At 41.0% G+C, this 16,071-nt stretch overlaps 1 long non-coding RNA gene across 1 annotated transcript; it reads left to right on the plus strand.

The window, feature by feature from the left end:
* The first annotated feature begins 233 nt into the window (after positions 1-233).
* On the plus strand, positions 234-15,832 carry LOC136145522 (uncharacterized). Its single transcript, XR_010658802.1, has 3 exons — positions 234-358; positions 14,556-14,678; positions 15,430-15,832. It is a non-coding gene; the product is annotated as an uncharacterized lncRNA (long non-coding RNA).
* Positions 15,833-16,071: the final 239 nt, after the last annotated feature.

Here is a 16,071-nt window from a genome sequence, read left to right on the forward strand (position 1 = left end):
GTAGCGTTTGAACGCTGGGAACGGCGTGGGTGGGCCAGTCACATCTGGACCAATCAGTGTTCCCGCTCGTATGATGGACAGTTCTATCTCAACCAGGCCCTGCCCAAGTCCTTAAAGGGATCTAGGAAGTGAAAGAGAGGGCCAATGAAATTGTTTCTTCCGACCCGGCAGGGCAGGTCTTGGAAGTTTGAAATTGGCGGTTAAGCAGAAGGATGCAAGGTTTGAGGACGCGTCTGTTTATGTCTGGGATGTCTGAGGAGAATGCTGGGGCAGTGGCCCTTGCTCCCATGGCCACCTGCAAGGAGGAAGGCAGCCCGGCCGCTCTGATTGGTGATCTTGTTCATCAATCCTGGCTAAGGTAAAAGTACTTGTTACTTTGTTAAATAAACCAGCTGGTTCTCTGCTAACAGGCTACAGCTGAGGCTTTGAGTTTGCAATTCCACCTACCTCAATGACTGGTTGTCGACTGCAGCAAAAAGGCGATGATATTGAAACTGTCTCATAGAACACTTTAAAATAAAGACAAGAGACTTAAACAGTCGAAATCCAAAAGGCCAACAAATATATGAAAAGGTACTCAACGTCATTCATCATCAGGAAATAAGAAAACTAAAACCACAAAGAGATACAATAACAGGCAGCCAGATTGGGGCGGATTGGTGGGGAGGTGATCTGACAGTGTTGGCAAGACTTGGCGGTACACAGCTGATGGGAGTATAAATCAGTACTGTTTGTTTGAAAAAGAGTTTGCCATTTTCTGCTAACGTTGATGACATGCACAGTCTATGAGTCACACCTGGGTATACCTTAGAAAAACTCTTAACTGTGTACACCAGGAGACGTGTACAAGAATGTACAGATAGTACCTGTACAACATCATGGAAAAAAAAAAAAAAACTGGGAAGCAACCCAAATATCCATCAGCAACAGAATGGATAATTTTTTATATTGCAGTGTTTTCATACAGCAATAGAAAGGAACAACTACAGCTGAACACAACGACATAATGCGTTTCAAAACAATGCTGAGTGAAGGAAGCATAACAGTAGAATAAAGTATGTTTTCTTTTTCTTATTGAAGCATATAGTTCATTTACAATGTTGTGTTTCAGGTATACTGCAAAGTAACTCAGCTATACTATATTCTTTTTCAGTTTCTTTTCCCTTATAGGTTATTAAAGTATGTTTTCATTAATATAAATTTCAAAAGCAAAACAAAATAAAATATTTAGTGAAGGATGTACCTACAGGTGATAAAATCAGAAAGTAAAGCAGAACTCAGGGTAGTTATCAAGGGGATGGTGTCCTTTCAGGGAGTCAGGATGCTGCCTGCTAAGTTGCTTCAGTCGTGTCTGACTCTGCATGACCCTATAGGCTGCAACCCGCTAGGCTCCTCTGCCTGTAGGATTTTCTAGGCAAGAATACTGGAGTGGGTTGCCATGCCCTCCTCCAGGGGATCTTCCCCACCCAGGAATTGAAGCTGCGTCACTTACATCTCCAGCACTGTCAGGCAGGTTCTTTACCACTAGCTCCACCTGGGAAGCCCCAGTCAGAATGCTACTATGATCTAATTCTTAGAATGACTATAGTAATAAAATAGATTATTGTTTTATAATTAGTAAGTTGTATGTATATATGTTCTATTTTGGAGAAGAAAATGGCAACCCACTCCAGAATTCTTGCCTGGAGAATCCCATGGACAGAAGAGCCTGGTAGGTTACAGTCCATGGGTTGCAAAGCATCAGACACAACTGAGTGACTAAAGACACACGCATGTTCTATTTATGTATATTTTTTAAATGTGAAAGGGAGGCAGTCCTTTCAGTACTTTTATAATCCCTACACTACTAGAACTAGAAACGTGTTATCATGTGCAGGCCCACACACTCATACACACATCAGTACAAAACAAAGTACAGACTTGCTTAATATGCTTTTTTCCCCCAGAAACATAATTTGCTATTCATCCCTGGGACAATAATGACAGCTACAATTTATCAAGCCCCTTCTCCCTTTATGTCTTTATCAAGTACATCTCATTTAATCTTTACTATAACCTAATACTGAGAGGGAGGAATTATAATCCACATTTTATAGATGGGGAAACTGAGTCTGAAAGATACACAGTGACTAATCTGGAGTTGATCGGCTCTAGGTGATGAAGCTAGGTTTGGAACTCCTGGACTATCTGATTCCTAATCCTTTTCTCTATACAAAACCTGCTTCTCAGAAAATGTTAGAAATTTTCCCATCTTCTGCTTTTGTCATGTTGCAAGGGCTGACCCAGTCCAGAAAAATGTATGAAAATAAGAATTACTTCTAGGGACTTCCCTGGTAGTCCAGTGGTTATGACTCTACTCTTTCATTGCCAAGGGCCTGGGTTCAATCCATACTGGGGGAACTAAAATCCTGCAAGTTGAGTGGCTTGGCCACATTTAAAAAGGAAAGCAGGAGGGGAAGAGGGAGGGAGAGAAAGAAAAAACAAAGAAAGACTTCTAATGATATAAGAAGGTTAGCAAAAGTTCGGGGATGGTAAGATGAGGAGAAATGCAAAGTGGGTCTTAGCCACTGTTGACGTGACATAAAGAATCTCAGAAAGATGTGAATGTGGATCTAGTCAATGCTTCTGGTTTTTCTAATGTTGCTGGTTTTTCTAATCCAGGCAAGTCTATTAGTTTTCAAGTGTCAGAAGTAGGCTTTACCAGGGTCATGCGACTTGTTTATCCTAAATTAGAATACAATGTTAACAGCCTGAATTTTTATTGCCCTGAATCCTGCCTATTAGAATATCCTATTAGAACAATTGCTGGTCTTAGCAAAACCTTTGTGAAACAGAACAAAGAATACACAATAAATAAGAAGAATAAAGAAACATAAAGCAAAAACCACAGGAACTCCACCAATTTTCTTTCAAAAGTAGTAACTAACTGCACAGGAAGCGCATGAGGAAAGAGAATTAGGAAGGACCAAGAATGGTGCGTCAATACTAAAATAAGACACTGCCAAATAGAATTAACCATCATTAAAACTAGACTGACAGGAAAGCTGACACCTTCTCTTTGTTCTTGCATAAAATGAAACAATTACTAGTTCTATGCAGAATGTGAATCCTTGACGAATACTATGATGGAGATTCTGGAAGAACATCATTATAACAGAGTCATAATGAAGGACATTATGATGTTCTTACATTCAATCTTTCGTTTGTTTTATTTTTTTTTTAAAAAAGCATTTATGATGCCAATCACCAGGGATACCAAAAGGAAACAGATACCCTCCTTGTCAGTTTTTGAAAAGTCAGTTACAGTGGGGAGATGGAGCTATGGGCAAATGATTGTGAAACTCTGTGATAAGTTCCTGTAACAGTGGAGATGCCAGAAGACTGTGGCAATAAGAGAGGGGATGGCAGGTGGTATATCACAGCAAATACCCAAAACATGAAGACCAAAGAAATGTGGTTGCCCTCAGAGCATTCAACTGGATGATAAGCAGAGATATTCCAAGGCACCTTAAAGAGATAAGAGGAATGACTGCAAGACGCAAACTAGACTTAGTGAAACATTAAGAATTGTATTCTATTTGTAAAGCAGAAATAGAGACACAGGCATAGAGAACAAAAATATGGATACCAAGGGGGCTGGTGGGGTGGGTGGGAAAAATTGGGAGACTGGCATCGACATCTATACACTATTGATACTATGTATAAAATAGATAACTACGAGAACCTACTCTAAATAGCACATGGAACTCTACTCAAAGCTCTGCTCCTGCTGCTAAGTCACTGCAGTCGTGTCCGACTCTCTGCGACCCCATCCCTGGGATTCTCCAGGCAAGAACACTGGAGTGGGTTGCCATTTCCTTCTCCAATGCATGAAAGTGAAAAGTGAAAGTGAAGTCTCTCAGTTATGTCTGATCCTCAGCGACCCCATGGACTGCAGCCTACCAGGCTCCTCCGTCCATGGGATTTTCCAGGCAAGACTACTGGAGTGGGGTGCCATTGCCTTCTCCAACTCAAAGCTCTATGGTGACCTAAATGGGAAGGAAATCCAAAAAGAGGGGATACGTGTATATGTATAACTGATTCACTTTGCTGTACTGCAAAAATTAATATAACATTGTAAAGCAACTGTACTCCACTAAAAATTAATTAAAAAAAAAAACAGATTTGTACACACCATCCCCCCAAGGGACAGAAAAAGTATCTGACAAGCCAACCCCATTCTAGTTATGAAGGGATAAGTTATTCTGGTCCCTTTGGCAAGAGATCCTCAAGCCATTTTGGCAGTGGGTAACTACTAACTCAAGCTTCTGGAAAGCTCCATTAGCTGAGTGCTTTCTCAGAGCAAGCCATGTCCCAGGTATGACCTGTTTTCCCCACCGCTGATTTGAAAGACGCTTTCAGGTCATATACGAATGTCATTTATTTTCAAAATTATACGTGTTACTGAATGTTAGGAAAAAGAATAGCTAGTCCACCAAACCGGGTATTTAGGCTGTTTAACAGGATCCTGGTTTTCGCCCTATCTACTAGCATACATTCCCGGAGGTTACAGTCAAAGATGTCTCCAGATGTTGCCAAATGTCCTCTGGAAGGCAAAATTGCCCTGAATTGAGATGTTTGACATGAAAGTTTCCAATGAATACATTCAACATTTTTTAAATTATTTTCCTTATTCATTTATTTCGGGGCTTTCTCCAGTTGCACCAGGCGGGGCTGCCCTTCCTCTCGGTGCGTGGGCTCCTGGCTGGTGGCGCCTCTTGCTGCAGGGCGAAGGCCAGAAGGCGCGCAGCCTTCGTAGTGTGGCTCACAGTCGCAGGAGCTGTGGTCCATCAACTTAGTTGCTCCAAGGCATGTGGGATCTTCCCAGACCAGGGATCAAACCTGCGAAGTGCAGGAGCAGGACTGAGCTCTCCTGTCCCCTGCACTGTGCCACCAAGGAAGTCCAGCTTTTTTTTTTTTTTACCTTTTGGCATGTGGGATCTCAGTTCTTCTACCAGAGATAACCCACACCCCTTGCATTGGAAGTCACTCTTAATCACTGGACTCCAACAGAACTCCCAAACAAAACAAAATACATTTTATCTTTTGAAATTTTTAACTGATTGTTAGAACTTCATTCTGACACCTTCATTTTCCAAATGTTTTCTGCAAGTCTGCATGAGTTGCCATCTATGTTTTTGTGGGGTTTTTTATTCTTTCTTTTTTTTTTGCCTTCTTTGACCTTAGACACAGTGTCTAACAAGGAAGAATGAATTTTCAAAATTCAATTAAACAAAAATTAGCCTTTCTGCCATTTAATCCTAGACATTTTTTCTATAACACTGGGGCTTATCAGTTAATTGTGTTGCTTCAAAAATGTCATAAACTGTAAAACATACCTCTAATCCTTCAGCCCACTGATTTCAGGAGTGTTTATAACTTCCAATCCATTTATAATACAAGAAATTTAGGCACCTGACTCACAACAACTCCCTTCCAAGGACAACTAGAAAAAAAAAAATGGCATCAAATTCCTACACTGTTCAAGAGAATTAAAATAGAAACCACAGACTGGGAGGAAAAAGATATACCCAATAAAAGACTGCTATTCAAAATATACAAAGAACTCTTAAAACCCAACAAGAGGAAAACAAGAAATTCGATTTAAAAATGGGCCAAAGAGCTTAATAAACACCTCCTCAAAGAAGATACACAAGTGGCAAATAAATACATGAAAAGATGCTCCCCATCATATGTCATTATTGAAATGTGAATTAAAACGAGATATCACTGTAGTCCATGGGGTCGCAAAGAGTCGGACACAACTGAGTGACTAACACACACACACACACACACCACTGCATACCTATTCAAATGTCAAAATCCAGACACAGACAAAAGCAAACGCTGGTGAAAATGTAGAGAAACAGGAACTCTGCTTTGTTGCTGGTGGCAATGCAAAATGGGACGGCCACTTTGGAAAGACAGTTGGGCAGTTTCTTACAAAAATAAACATTCTCTTACCATATAATCTAGCAGTCTCACACTCCTCAGTATTGGCCCAAAGGAGCCAAACACTGTGGTGCATAAAACAACCTGCACACAAATGTTTATAGCAGCTTCATTCATAATTGCTGAAACTTGGAAGCAACCAAAATGCCCTTCAGTAGATAGATGGATATAAACTATGGTACATTCCAGGCAATAGAATATTATTTGGCACTAAAAATAAATAAACTATCAAGGCATTGAGGAAATTTCAATGCATATTGCTAAGTGAAAGATGTCAGTCTGAAAAGGCCAAATGATACTGCTCTCTCTATTTCTCAACTTCTATTAAAGTTAAAATACTAGGAGAGAGACAGCACTATAAATTCTCTCAACTCTTCATGTGGGAGAAGATACTATCCAGCCTTGTAAAGCTCTTTTATTTTTCACTTATTTTTACTTGTGGTTAAGCTCAAAATTCTCCAAGCCAGGCTTCAGCAATACATGAACTGTGAACTTCCAGATGTTCAAGCTGGATTTAGAAAAGGCAGAGGAACCAGAGATCAAATTGCCAACATCCACTGGATCATTGAAAAAGCAAGAGAGTTCCAGAAAAACATCTATTTCTGCTTGATTGACTATGCCAAAGCCTTTGACTGTGTGGATCACAATAAACTATGGAAAATTCTGAAAGAGATGGGAATACTAGATCACCTGACCTGCCTCTTGAGAAACCTAAATGCAGGTCAGGAAGCAACAGTTAGAATTGGACATGGAACAACAGACTGGTTCCAAATAGGAAAAGGAGTATGTCAAGGCTGTATATTGTCACCCTGCTTATTTAACTTATAGGCAGAGTACATCATGAGAAACGCTGGGCTGGAAGAAGCACAAGCTGGAATCAATATTGCTGGGAGAAATATCAATAACCTCAGATATGCAGATGACACCACCCTTATGGCACCCTAAAAAGCCTCCTGATGAAAGTGAAAGAGGAGAGTGAAAAAAGTGGCTTAAAGCTCAACATTCAGAAAACTAAGATCATGGCATCTGGTCCCATCACTTCATGGGAAATAGATGGGGAAACAGTGGAAACAGTGTCAGATTTTATTTTGGGGGGCTCCAAAATCACTGCAGATGGTGATTGCAGCCATGAAATTAAAAGACGCTTATTCCTTGGAAGGAAAGGTATGACCAACCTAGATAGCATATTAAAAAGCAGAGACATTACTTTGCCAACAAAGGTCCGTCTGGTCAAGGCTATGGTTTTTCCAGTGGTCATGTATGGATGTGAGAGTTGGACTATGAAGAAAGCTGAGTGCCGAAAAATTGATGCTTTTGAACTGTGGTGTTGGAGAAGACTCTTGAGAGTCCCTTGGACTGCAAGGAGATCCAACCAGTCTATCCTAGAGGATATCAGTCCTGGGTGTTCATTGGAAGGACTGATGTTGAAGCTGAAACTCCAATACTTTGACCACCTCATGCGAAGAGTTGACTCATTGGAAAAGACCCTGACACTGGGAGGGATTGGGGGCAGGAGGAGAAGGGGACGACAGAGGATGAGATGGCTGGATGGCATCACCGACTCAATGAACATGAGTTTGAGTGGACTCTGGGAGTTGGTGATGGACAGGGAGGCCTGGCGTTCTGTGGTTCATGGGGTCGCAAAGAGTCAGACACAACTGAGCAACTGAACTGAACTGAAGTATACATAACATAAAAGTTACCATCTTAACCATTTTAAAATTTACAATTTGACAGCATTAAGCATATTTATATTGTTATGCAAACATTACCACTATCCATTTCCAGAGCTCTTTTCTTCTTGCAGAACTGAATCTCTGTGTCCATTACATAGTAATTCCCCTTTCCCTCTTCCTCTGAGCTTCCTGAAAACTTCTATTCTTTCTGTCATTATGAATTTGCCTGCTCTAGATACCTCAAATAAGTGAAATCATGCATTATGTATCCTTTTGTGTCTGGTTTATTTCACTTAGCATATTATCTTCAAGGCTCATACATGTCATAATATGTGTCAGTACTTCATTCCTTTTTATGGCTGAATAATATTCCATTGAATTGATATACCACATTTTGTTCATCCATTCATCTGTTGATGGACAGTTGAGTTATTTCCCAGTTTTTTACTATTATGAATAATACTGCTATGAACACTGGTGTACACATATCTCTTTGAGTCCCTGCTTTCAGTTCTTCTGGATGTATACCTAGGAGTGGAATTGTTGGATCATACAGTAATTCTGTACTATTTGAAAAAGTGACAAACTGTTTTCCACAGGAGTTTCACCATTTTACATTCCCACTTACAAGGCATCAGGGCTCCAATTTCTGCATGTCTTCATCAATGCTTGTTATTCTCTTGGTTTTTTTTTTTTTTTTTTTTCTTTTTAATAAAAACAACTTGTAGGGAATTCCCTGGCAATACAGTGGTTAGGACTTTGTGTTCTCTCTGACAAGAGCCTGGGTTAAATCCCTGGTTGGGGAACTAAGATCCCATAAGTCTCATGGTGCAGCCAAAATAAAAGGAGTAGGGAATATAAACCTGCCTTAGAAATGAGCAATACCATCTGATATGTGTTTACTAAGGAGAAATAAAAGCATGTCCACAAAAAGATTTCAAAATAATAATAGTAACCACTCCTAGTCAGCAGGAAGTGATTATTTCGATTTCAGTTCACTTCAGTTCAGTCACTCAGTTGTGTCTGATTCTTTGTGACCCCATGAACCGCAGCACGCCAGGCCTCCCTGTCCATCACCAACTCCCAAACCCGTGTCCATTGAGTCAGTGATGCCTTCCAACCATCTTATCCTCTGTCACCCCCTTCTCCTCCTGCCCTCAATCTTTCCCAGCATCAGGGTCTTTTCCAATGAGTCAACTCTTCACATGAGGTGGCCGAAGTATTGGAGTTTCAGCTTCAACATCAGTCCTTCTAATGAACACCCAGGACTGAGCTCCTTTAGGATGGACTGGTTGGATCTCCTTGCAGTCCCAGAGACTCTCAAGAGTCTTCTCCAACACCACAGTTCAAAAGCGTCAATTCTTCGGTGCTCAGCTTTCTTCATAGTCCAACTCTCACATCCATACATGACCACTGGAAAAACCACAGCCTTGACCAGACGGACCTTTGTTGGCAAAGTAATGTCCCTGCTTCTTAATGTGCTAAGTTGGTCATAACTTTCCTTCCAAGGAGTAAGCATTACTTTGTTTAGCAATAGATTTTTATATGAAACGCAGGCATCTCTCTATATCACATTCATTCCACACTGTCTAATGAATCCTATATTTCATTTCTAATAATCTTTAGGCTCTTGCCTTGGAGACTACTGGGCTTCCGTTGTGGCTCAACCGGTAAAGCATCTGCCCACAATGTGGGAGACCTGGGTTCAATTCCTAGGTTGGGAAGATTCCCAGGAGAAGGGAAAGGCTACTAGTATTCTGGCCTAGAGAATTCCACGGACGGTATAGTCAGACGCAACTGAACGACTTTCACTTTCACTTTGAAGTCTACTACCTACTTCCGCTTCCTCGTCTCTAAAGTAGCTAAGGCACCATGGCTTACTCTGTATTTGCCGCACCAAAGCAGTAGCGCCATCTAGTGGTCCGGAGCGGTAGTTGCAGGAGCAGCTCCCACTATTTCACTAAGACTTTATTATTATATACTCGGTGATGCCCACCTGGTATTACCATGAAAGGCGAAATCCGATTCGAAAAATTGTGACTTTTACAAAAATTATATAGATGGGCTTCTCCCCAAATGACAAAGCATTCTCCAGTGTCCTTTTAATTACACCCCTTCCTAAAATAAGAACAATAGGAATGCAGCTGACATTTTAAATGCAACTGGCTTGTTGAAAAATCTGTCCAAAAAAGAAACAATTTTATTTTTTTTCAATCTCTTCTATCGATCATCTTCTATCGAACCTCCCTTTTCAACCTTTTAAAGACATCTCTTGGAAACAATCTAACTTTCAGGTTTTTTTCAAGTTTTCACAATTTCTGACACCTCACCCTACTCCTCCTTAGAATAGGAGCTTTGCAGTGGGGTGGGAGAGTGGTCTTGTCTTTATGCTGTTCCCTCCCCTCCTCTCTTTAACATTTCTCTGATGTTTAAAACAGAGACTACAAATTATGGGGAAGGCCCCACCCTACACAGTTTTCTAATGTTAGAAATGGGTCCCTTTTCCAACTACTCTCCCCCCAGATCACACCCCTAACTAAGTTCTAAGGTATCTACTAATTTCATTTGTGCACTACCCAACGTCAAGAGTTCAGGCTGCTTCATTTATTTTATTATTATTATTTTGGCCGTACCACGTGACTTGTGGGATCATAGCTCCCTGACCAGGAATTGAACCCAGGCCCTCAGCAGTGAAAGCACAGAGTTCTAACCACTTGACCACCAGAGAATTCCCAGGCTGCTTCATTTTGACCCTCTCTCTGCCTCTCCACCTTCACACCCAAGTTATCTTCTTCCCATTTTCCTCCCTTTCCCTGGAGATCATCGGAATAAGAATGAGAAATAAGTATCACTCTTAGAAAATGAGATGTTATTATTAGACAGGACTGTAAACCTGAAAAAACCCAAGAGGCTCAACTAAGAAACTATTAGAGCCAACAAGAATTCTAAAAGCCCACTATAAGATGAATGTTCAGAAAAATCAATAGCTTTCCACTATACCAGCAGCAACCATTGAGCTAAGGTTAAGAGAAAAAAAAATTCTATTCCAGTAACAACAAAATATCAAGTTCCTAGAAATAAATTCAGTAAGAGCAGAGGCCACATAAAGAAAACTACAAAGCTTGACTACAGACAACAAGATCTGAGTTTAAAAAAAAAATGAAGAGGCATAACTTGTTCCTAATTAGGAAGCATCAACATTGTAAGAATTTCTTTTCTTCTCAAATTAACATAAACATAAAACACAGGATAAATAAATTGCAGCCTATCCTAACCAGCAACAAGAATGAAAGAACTATTGATATATGTAACAACATGGATAAATCCCAAAATCTTTAGGCTGAGTAAAGGAAACCAGATACAAAAGAGTACATACTGTATGATTACATGTATGTAAAATTCCAATAAGGGGAAAAAATGATAGCAGATGGAATTGGTAGTGGAAGTGAGGATTAAATGCAAAAGGGCATGAGGGACTTTTCCAAGGCTGTTGAGAATGTTCTATGTCTTGATTGCACTGATGGTTATATGGTGGATACAGCTGTCAAAACTCATCTAAATGTATCCCTAAAATAGTACATTTATTATATATGAATGATACCCCAGTAAAGCTGAAAACGTTAAATGCAATTCCAACTAAAATGCAACTCAAAAAAACCCAACTTTAGGGTTTGGGGGAAAGGTGTGGCAGAGACTTAAGGCACTGAAAATAAAATCTGGGGGGAAGAATAAATGCATGAGGCCAGCTAAGAAGAAAAAAAGCATGAATGCAGAGAGTCCTTCAGCAAGTCCACTGACCATCCTGGTCACTCTGGGAACAAGATGCCTTCAGCTCCTCCGTAGTCCCCTCCATCACTAAGAAAGTTTCCGCCATGGGAAGGAGAAGGAACAGTCTCACCCCTTGCCTTATCTCCACCCTATACAGCCTAGCATCAGGCTGCAGCTAGCAAAGGAATTTGGTTCCTTTTTACAGAAGAGGAGGACCTCAGTTGTTTTCTTCTCTTTGGAATGTGGGGTCCATGAAGCTATTTTCATTCTCAGCTTTGAATCCTGGATGCCCTTTCCAGAGTTGTCCTATTACCAAAAGGCTAACAAGAGGTTTAAATTCCTTTAGGATCCCCCCTTTATCACAGGGGGCTCCAAGAATATATAATTTCATGGCATAAAAAACAGAGCCACCTGTAAACCAAAATACATTCTAGGGTTTTAAGAGGATAAATGTGCAAACATCAGATGGTAGATTCCACCACACACTAAGCAAGAGAGAAGAGAACAGGCATGAATTGGTTTTGCAAACTCCCAAGGTTGACTGCTATTTAGGATGAAGCACTTGAGAAGGGAGAATGATGGATTGATGCATCAGTATCCTTTGTGTTGGCTGCAGACAAAAGTATGACAGCGTTTTAATATAACTAGATTTTCTGGGCATGAAAATTTTCCATGACCATTAAGACATTTCTCTTTCAATTGGTGTACTTGGGGGTTTATTTTTAGAAATGAAATTTCTCATTAAGGAGTGATGTGGTTTGAAGATGATCACTCTTCCAAGCTAGTTTTCTCTCCGCTCCCCATTAGCAGGGTCCAAAAAACCACCTTTGGGGGGGGGGGGGGGAAGGCTTTCTGCCTTCAGGAGCACGATTTCTAGCTCACTTTTCTTTGCCAAGTAACAATAAGGTAATCTAAGATCCTCTGCCAGTTTTTCACTCTGCAAAGAATAAGAAATCATTAAGATCTGAGATCTATTGAAAATATTCGTGGTAGACAATGACAAAAATGGGGGCCTATCTCTCCATGGTAACTAATAGAGATAGTTTTCTGTTTTCTGAGCCACTGGAGTATCTCTTTATTCACTGTTGGTCAATAAAATGAGAACAACCCTATAAGGTGCTTTCTACACCTGTTGCAAACTAAATGGACCCTATCACTTAGGTCCATCTATATTAGTTACCTAGTGCAATATTACCACAAATGTAGAGGTTTATCACCTCACAGTTTATAATTCAGGAGTCCAGGCTCACTAATACAGAACCTCTGCAAAGCTGCAATCGAGGTTTCAGTCATATTCAGTGGTATCATATCAAGGTTTGACTGGGGAAGGGCTTGTATTTAACCACATGTGGTTGCTGACAGCATTTGGTTCCTTGAAAGCTTCTGGTTCCTTGGAAGTCAGTGAAGGTCACCCTGTTACCTGTCATGTGGTCTTGTTCATGGAGAAGCTCACCAAGCTTACTTCCTCAAAGCTAGTACAGACATTACAGTCTAACATAATTTAATCACAGGTGTGACAGCCCATCACTTTTTTATTAATTAATTAGCTAAGTTTTTAAGTTTTTGGTTGTACTGGGTCTTTGTTGCTGAGCACCGGCTTTCTTCAGTTGCAAAGAACATGGTCAACTCTTTAGCAGCAATGCAGGGGCTTCTCACTGAGGTGGCTTCTCTTGTGGGGACAGGCTCTAGGGCACATGGGCTTCAGTAGTTGCAGAACTCAGGGTCAGTAGTTGTGACTCATGGGTCCTAGAGCCCTGGGACTTCAATAGTTGTGGCTTATGGGCTTAGTTGCTCCATGGCGTGTGGAACCAGAACAAGTGATAGAACGTGTGTCCCCTGCATTGGCAGGCAGATTCTTATTCCACTGTACCACCAGGGAAGCCCAGCCCATCACTTTTGCCATATTCAAGTCACAGGTCCCATCCACACTCAAAGAGGAGGTCACACAAGGACAAGAACATGGGGAAGCCTAGATGCTGGGAGTGGCCTTAGAGTCTGCCCTCCACATTGTCCAGACTGGCTGCCAATATCACCTTAATTTAAGTGAGGCTGACTTGGATTAAATGGGGATTACTCCACCCCCAGTGACTGACAGAGGGACCACCCTCTGCCGTAACTCCTTCAAGAACAGCATCCACCACACAAGTAAGGGCAATCTCGGGTGAGTCTCCCATCTCCTTACCTGCTCCTTCTTTGTCCTTCTCTTGTCTAGCTCCCCTCCAAATACTGAGAGCCCACACTGCTACTCTCCTGGAGGGCACAGCTTGGATTCCCACCCCACCCCCAGCAGGGACATGCTTGGCTCTGAGAATGTACCTAAGTGTATATGGAGGTCTTCACCACCACCACTGTCATCGGGACAGTTGCTCTGTGCCAGGCAAAGCAGAGTGTCAGCCATGAAAGCCGATGCAAAGAGTAGGAGGCATGACCTCAAGACGTTCACAATCCAGATGACCACTGATCTACAGTCTTACCCAAAAAGTGTAAGAGTCTTAGTGCACCCCTCCTGTCCACTGTGTTTGAATTTTTAAATAATGAGCATGCAGTATTTGTGTAATCAACAGTAAAAAATGTATAAATTGTCTCTAACTCAGAGCATAGTTAGGAGTTGAGAGTCAGCATCTCTTACCCTATCTCTGCAAACAGAATTGCAAGTATCCTTTGTGAACCCCACCACTCTCTCACACATCTTCTCAAACAGATGCTTTAGACAAAAATGATCTAAGCCTTTCTCCAGAGGTGGATCTGTATATGGCATCAGTCAATCAGTTTATCCCATACCTTTCCGCTACAGTGACTGGTAGGGGCAACCCAACTGAAGCCAATGAGACATAAGGAGAGGTTTACAGTGATCTCTGGGATAGAAAAAGCCCCATCTTTAGGGCACTTCCAGGAATCTCTTCCCTTGTACCAGTGCTAATCAAAAGGAATATAAGGTAAGTTTTACATATGATTTTTTTTCTCTAAGGCTTTAATATCACTTAAACAGTTGAGGTACAAGCAATAATAAAACTCCATTTTTTATGTTACAAAAAGGAAAAATTTTGTATATCTGCATGATAGACCAATTTTCTCAAAAATCTCTTCTGCAGCCAAGTAAACAAACACTCTGGTCCACAGGTTGATTCAACAAGGTCAGAAAGGCAGATGAGATGATAAACTCCCAAACTTACTGAGAAGTTAGAGGACTCAGATGTTTACTGACTGCCCATCACACACTGCATCGGGTTTTGCACACTTTACGTAAGTAAGATGTGAACCTAAATTCCATTTATCTATTAACAGAACAGCACTGATACCGCCAGCTAAGGCCTCATTTTAAATGCATTTCAAGGACAAATAATTCTTAATGTTCTAGTAGCTATATATTTTGTTTTTTAATTTTCTTTTTTAAAACTTATTTTTATTTTATTTTTTGGCCATGTTGTGCAGCATGTGGGATCTTAGTTCCCCAACCAGGGATTTAACTCCAGCCCTCTGCTTTGAGAGCACAGAGTCTTAGCCACTGGACCACCAGAGAAGTCCCTAAAATTTATTTTTATTTATTTTTTACCTTTGGCCTTACCACACAGCTTATAGGATCTCTCAGTTCTCAGACCAGGGATTGAACCCAGGCCATGACAGTGAAAGTCCAGAATTCTAATCACTAGACCACCAAGGGACTCCCCTCGGTATGTTATTCACTCAGTCGTGTTTGACCGTAGCCCGCTGGGCTCCTCTGTCCATGAAGTTCTTCTAGCAAGACTACTGGAGTGGGTTGCCATTCCCTTCTCCAGGGAATCTTCCCAACCCAAGGATCAAACCCAAGTCTCCTGCACTGCAGGCAGATTCCTTATCATCTGAGCCACCAGGGAAGCCTAGTAGCCAAATTTTTAAAAGAAAAAAATGAAATTAGTTTTAATAATATATTTCCATTTAACTCAGCATATCATAAATGTTCTCATTTCAAGATGTAGTAAGTATTAAAATTGCTATTTTACTTTTTTCATTCTAGGTCTTTAAAACTGTGTGTGTTGATTCCGACTAGGCACCATTCTCAAGAGCCACAAGGGCCTAATGGCTACTGTCTTGGACAGCGCAGCCCTGGACAGGACAATATAAGGATGTGAAACTGGATCTGTACCTGTCTTAACATCACAAGTATGTGTGGGAAGGGGAGCTTGTGCTAAAACTGACCACATCTAGGGAAGTGAATTGGAAATTAACTGGGACCTTGGTGATATCATTGAGTCACCAGCGGAAGCATCGCTTGAAATGAGCATTACCTCAGGATATTTCAGTTTTGTGAGTCAATAAGTTTCCTTTAGTATTGAACCTAATTCAAGCTGAAATTTCTGTCATTTCCCATCAAATGAATCTCAACAGAGGGTAATTAATAAAATCAAGCAATCTATGTTGTGCCGGCACTAGAAGCATGGACAGTAAGCATAAGGATTTCAGAAGTTTCTCCCTAGAAGGCAACTTGACAATAGCAGGGTTTCTCAACCCTGACACTTTGACCCGTGGGGCTAGATTGTTTGCTGCTGTTGTTAACATTTATTTATTCAGCTGCACTAGCACTCAGGATCTTCAGTGGCACAGTGCCAGGTCTCTCGTTGTGGCATGTGGAATCTAGTTCCCTAGCCAGGGATCAAAC

Source organism: Muntiacus reevesi, chromosome 13, assembly GCF_963930625.1.
Source record: "Muntiacus reevesi chromosome 13, mMunRee1.1, whole genome shotgun sequence".
NCBI classification, from domain to species: Eukaryota; Metazoa; Chordata; class Mammalia; order Artiodactyla; family Cervidae; genus Muntiacus; species Muntiacus reevesi.